Source organism: Miscanthus floridulus, chromosome 13, assembly GCF_019320115.1.
Source record: "Miscanthus floridulus cultivar M001 chromosome 13, ASM1932011v1, whole genome shotgun sequence".
NCBI lineage: Eukaryota > Viridiplantae > Streptophyta > Magnoliopsida > Poales > Poaceae > Miscanthus > Miscanthus floridulus.
This window is the reverse complement of record NC_089592.1, coordinates 51,908,332-51,914,552: the sequence shown is the minus strand read 5'-3', so window position 1 is coordinate 51,914,552 and position 6,221 is coordinate 51,908,332. Positions and strand designations below refer to the sequence as shown.

The following is a 6,221-nucleotide window of genomic DNA, read 5'->3' as shown; positions in this document are numbered from 1 at the left end:
ATAACAATTATGCAACAAAGGTGCCGGGCTAGCTAGAGCTCTCTTAACCAATGCTAGGAGCAAGGTCACACAAACCTATGCCTCTAGTACTTTTAAGCAACAAGGGAGCTCCTACACATGCTAGTAAGCAAAAGCACAAAGCTTAACAAAGCTCACTAGCAATGCTCAATAACAAGGCAACCAATGCCTAATTAGAGAGCGCAAATACTTAGCTACACAAACTAAGCAATGTGACTAACAAGGTTACTAAAACCAAATTAGCCACGCAAGGGAGCTACTTCTATGCTACACAAGCAAGAAGGTAATTAGCAAGCTACGCAAGCTATCTAATTACAAGAGCAACTACACAAGCTTAATATGTATAAAAGTAATTCCAAGCTTGTGTAACGGGGATGCAAACCAACGGGAAGAATAAGGTTGACACGATGATTTTTCTCCCGAGGTTCACGTGTTTGCCAACACGCTAGTCCCCGTTGTGTCGACTGCTCACTTGGTGGTTCGGTGGCTAATTAGCATCACCCGCTAAGCCCGCACGTCGGGCACCGCAAGAACCTACCCCTTGAGTGAGGGTAGCTCAATGACACGCTTTACTAGAGTTGCTCTTCACGGCTCCCGCGGGGCGAGCACAATGCCCCTCACAAGCACTTCTCCGGAGCGCCGCACAAGCTTCTTGCGCGCTTCGACGGAGACCACCACCAAGCCGTCTAGGAGGTTGCAACCTCCAAGAGTAACAAGCACCACCGGCTTGCAACTCGATCACCTAGTGCCACTCGATGCAACCTCACGATGCAATCGCACTAGAATCGCTCACTCACACAATCGAATGATCACTATCAAGTATATGTGTGATGGAGGGCTTCCAAGCACTCACAAGCATGGACACTAAGTCCCTTGAGGTGCTCCACTCCAGCCATGGCCGAAGGCCACTTCTATTTATAGCCCCAAGGGCTAAACTAGCCGTTACCCCTTCACTGGGCAACGGTCGGGTCGACCGGACGCTCCGGTCGTGTTGACCGGACGCTGGACCTCAGCGTCCGGTCGCTCACAGACGACCACGTGTCCCGGTTCCAACGGTCACTTGACCTGACCGGACGCTCCAGCTTCAACTGACCGGACGCTGGACCCTCAGCGTCCGGTCATTTCCAGTAAGCTCCCGAGCATGATCGGACGCGTCCGGTCGAACGCGATCGGACGCAGCCAGCGTCCGGTCACTCTCCAGCTACTGCGTCACCGTACGTCAGTGCGACCGGACGCAGCCTTCCAGCGTCTGGTGCATTCAGATCCAGCGTCCGGTCAGTTGACCGACGCCGGCATCTTCGCGACCAACTCGTTTTCACTTCTAACTTCTTCACCCGTGCTAACCACCAAGAATTTGCATCCGGCGCAATAGAAAATAGACATTCCATTTTCCCGAAAGCGCCTATGTAAACACCACCTCCTTTGTAAATGTGCCAACACCACCAAGTGTACACCATCATGTGTATGTGTGTTAGCATTTTCACAATCATTTCCCAAAAGATGTTAGCCACTCAACTTGCCACGCCACTCGATCCTAGCGACAATGCAAAGTTAGATCACTCGAGTGGCACTAGATGACCGATATGCAAATAAGTTTGCCCCTCTTGATAGTACGGCCATCTATCCTAAACCCGGTCATAAACTTCTCTACACACCTATGACCGGTGAAATGAAATGCCCTAGGTTATACCTTTGCCTTGCGCATTCCATTCCATCTCCTTCAACGTCGATGCAACACATGCACCAACACGATCAACAATGATATGATCCACTTCATATCATCACATGATCATATTGGTTCATCGATCTTGACTTCACTTGCTCTTCACCGTTGCCATCGTCCATCGGTACCAAGTCTTGCTCAAGCTTCACCGCCACGCGGTCCATCACTCCAAAGCCTTCGACTTGCCCTTCACGCTTGCAACCGGTCCATCAAGCCAAGTCTTGTCTTGATCTTCTCCACCTTGATCACATGACTCAATGTCATGTCTCATGTTCATTTAAGCTCCTTCATCATCACATGTGTGAGCTTCGCAACATCTCCAAGCCATTTTCACCTTCATGGCATATGTTGCTCACACACATGTACCTGTGGACTAATCACCTGTGTATCTCACATAAACACAATTAGTCCACCTAAGTTGTCACTCAATTACCAAAACCAAACAAGGACCTTTCAAGGGGAAAAAATTGGCATGCTGTGGACCAGCAGGAACACAATTTCTATGTGGCTGCAATGTGGCGGCGGATGGTCCAGACACGGCTACAAACATTGCAACCAAATGAATCAGCAGGACGGAAGCAAAGAAACCTTGAACCTGGCAAACGTGGGGGCGCAGAGCCGGAGCAGGAACAAATTACCTACATAATATGCTGACGTCAGCAAGACGGCAAACCGGCGGGCCGTCGAGGAGCCTGCAAATGAAGGCAAAGGTTAAAACAACACTAAATCGAGCCGCACAGGCGGAGCATGAAAGGCAAAAGGGGCGGCCGCCGAGAAACCAAAGATTAAAGCCAAAAATTAAAAGGAAGCAAACCGGATGGCAAAGAACAGAACGACAAGCGCAGGAAGGCTGCGATTGAGACACAAAAGACGGCGCGGGCCGGCGGCGGCGTGTACTGTAGCACCGAACCCTAACAAATGCCAATCCACGAGCAGAGGGAGGAACACAGCGGTCAATAAGGCGGAATGCAGGAAGAACCGAAGGCACAAGGCAAAACACAGCCATAGCAAGGTAGACCGAGCAGCGGCTGGGGAAGCCGAGAAACACGACGTAGAAAGAAGGGACGAGGAACAACGGTAACCAAAACCCGAAAGGGAGAAGAAGAGCCAAAGCACCATAACTCGCCACGCAGGTTGGAAACGAAAAGGAGGGACCCCACGGTGAGGTCAACGATGGCGACGGCGACAGCGACGACGACAGAGCACACGAGAATACCGCGAAGACGAAAAGCGGGGCAGAGAGAGAAGAGACCGCAAGGTGGCTGCCCAATCAGATCTAAAAGGCCACGGAGCCCAGGACGAGCGGGACGGCCCAATAGGAGGCGTACAAATCAAGGGGACACGCGGTAACAAATCCGCAACAACCGTGGATAGCTCGCTGAGCTCCGCACTCTTAATAAGAAGAAACTAGTGATTTGCGCGCGTCCATGCGCGGCAAACAGAAAACCGGATTTCTAAACTGGATGTAAGATGCTCAAATACTACATATATATTACATGAAACACAAAGTTGGATTTCTGAACCAGGATGCGAGATATCAAAATAGTGTGTGTATATATATATATATATATATATATATATATATATATATATATATATATATAGAGAGAGAGAGAGAGAGAGAGAGAGAGAGAGAGAGAGAACTAGACTATAGCCGGCTACAAAATAGTGTATTCTGTAGCCAGACCAAAACTCGCGAGTCCACCAGACGGACCGCAACACGCGAGCGAGCCCGAGGCCAGGTCACGTGCGTTGGCTACAGAATAGGAATTGGCTTTGACTCAGGTGGTCCCCGTCGAACTAATGCATGCATGCGTTGATTTAATCCCTCAGATTTTTCTCTTTCCTTCCACCGGCCACGAGAACACCTGATTGGTTCGCCGCCCAATCTGGCCAGAAAAACACGCTTTGCTTATTCGTTGTTGGAGGCGTTCCACCACACCGGACACTGCGACGGCATGTCGATCTGATCCTTCCCTGGCCGGCGGTGCGCGTCATTCTCATGGGATCCATGGCGCCCCTTCCTCAACGGTGAATCGGCAATTCGGCATCGGACACCCCCTGCATCCAGCGGCGGGCCTTCCTACCTCCAGAGGCGGCGGCGGTGCCTCCACCATCTCGTCGGCGGCGCCTCCACTCATCTCGGCGGCGATGTCGTTGCTCCTCGATCTTCTCCGTCGCTGCATATTGCGCTGTGATTTCCCGTCCGTGGTGATGCCCCAGTCCTCCAATAGCGATGTCCAGGTAGCGCCGCGGCTGCCGACGCTTGTGCGATCGGGCCGGGTGACCATATCCCCATCCAGGCCGGCTGATCCCGTCCGAATGTCCGATTGAGCCAGCTAGCTAAGGAGACAGCTGAGCAAAACTGCATGCACGTGTTCTTGATTCTGTTCATCGCTTCATCTGCTTGGTTGTGGAGGGCCTGGAGGCCATCCATCCCTGGTGGTCAATGGCGACAGACGCCCTGCAGCAGCTCCTGGCGACTGGCGTTCATATTCCCGCCCAAACAGGCTAGCGGAGACGTCAATCCAAAACAGGTGAGCAGCGACAAAATCTGTTTTCTAATGTATCAAATAGTTTATTACTGTTCTTTCACATCATATAATTTTTTTTTATTTTCTGAAGAGATGAGGTGCGTCTGGGCAAATGCATCTGAGATTAACCTCTAGACCACGCAAGAATATTGAAACTTCTATGTAATTGCGATTAGGGTGGCTGTTCAAGAGCTACCTGTAAGGGTGACAATATTTTTTCCGGAGAATTTTTGGAATTACCATATTTAGGCCTAATTGTGTTGTGAGGTACAACGATGAGATGAATTTGTTACGATAATTTGAATGTGCTTTGATAGCATAATCTTGTTTATGTAAAATTTGGTTTCAGGATGATGCAATAAATTGTCTCTTGGAACAAGTTACTATAAGACAAGATAAATTTACCATATAATGAACAACAACAAAAAAAAAGTGCGACAGTAATTATTTTTTGGAGTTACTACAATTTGGATGCAAGCTATATGAGCAACAATTTACTATAATAACAAGATGAATTTACCATAATCCTTATTTGGAGTTACTGCATTTTGAATGTTACGAGAAATAAATCAAACGGAATGTTACAATAATCCTTATGTGGAGTTACTGCAACTCTTGCTAGGAGCGTTTACTTTTTTATAAATCTCTTGTTGCATGAATCTGGTAACTCTTGCTACTTCAACATATACTATTTTGGTAACAAAAAGTTCATGGATTCTAGTAAATACAATATCGTAACTACTAGGGGGCAGAAAGGCATGGATTCTAGTCTAGTAAAAAAATTGCAAGTCTAGTAAACAGATTCTCGTAACTAATCATAGGAGATCACATATTCTAGTAAACACACCTGCATGCTGCAGCCTTGGACAGGAGACAGCACCCCTGCTGGCCGGTAATTTGGCATTAATTGCTCATTAAATGACGTCATTACTGCAGGGAAGCGCATGCAGGTGCCTGGGAAGCAGGCCTGTTTGGATGCAGCCCTGGCCTGGGCAGCGCCGGCCAGGCATGCACATCCGACCCCAGGCGCTCAAAATCGAACGCCTGGGAGTGATGCCTGGCTTAGGCAGCTTTTCCACGCTGCCATCCAAACAGCCCCGCAGAAACGCACCAGCTATACACGCTGATGCGCCTGATTCCGTGTGCGTGGTGTGGCTTGGCTACAGAATAAGCTATTCTATAGCTGGCTACAGATTAGACTCTCCATATATATATATATATATATATATATATATATATATATATATATATATATATATAGACAGTCCTAGTTTGGATATTCTTAATTTCTATCCATGTATCATCGATGCTGAAAGTGTGTTCTTGTTTCACTCGAGGAGTCATGTTTCATGGAAAAGAGGTGATGCTGCGGCTTAAAGACAGATAATTGAATACCTTGGGAAGGTGATCCTCTTCCTCCATCGTTGAGTGTTTCCTGCGTAGGGAGTTCTTAAGAAGAGATGGGAGTAGGTAGGCCTGAATCGAGCAAAACAATGAACAAACGCATTCTCAAACATACTCTGTATCTATTTTCTTGTTCACCATCAAAAGTACAGATCAATAATTTGTCCATACCACAACCGCAAAAGAACCTAAACAAACAGTCTAAGCAACGGAACCTCTTTAAGAAAGCAATGACATTGCCTTGCTATATCTTCACACCTCTCTGAATCACACTGGTTAATAGCAGCAGCAACATTTGCCACTTCGGTAGCTCTGGTTGACAGAGAAACAGACGCACAAGCTACATTTCTGTACAGAACTAATCCTTGAGCTACCCATAGACATTTTGTACTCCTAGGTTATAAGATACTACCTGTAGGGTAGCTAGCTTATATGCACGGCATGATCTGACTGCACAGGAAACCAAACGAAAATGCTCTGATTCCCCTGAATGACACCTGGCAGCGGCAACTCAACTCCACCCTGCACATGACAGCCACATC

General features: G+C 47.9%; 1 long non-coding RNA gene across 1 annotated transcript; it reads left to right on the top strand.

The window, feature by feature from the left end:
• The first annotated feature begins 3,569 nt into the window (after window positions 1–3,569).
• LOC136498938 (uncharacterized) lies at window positions 3,570–4,654 on the top strand. The gene is made up of 2 exons (XR_010769841.1): window positions 3,570–4,278; window positions 4,367–4,654. It is a non-coding gene; the product is annotated as an uncharacterized lncRNA (long non-coding RNA).
• Window positions 4,655–6,221: the final 1,567 nt, after the last annotated feature.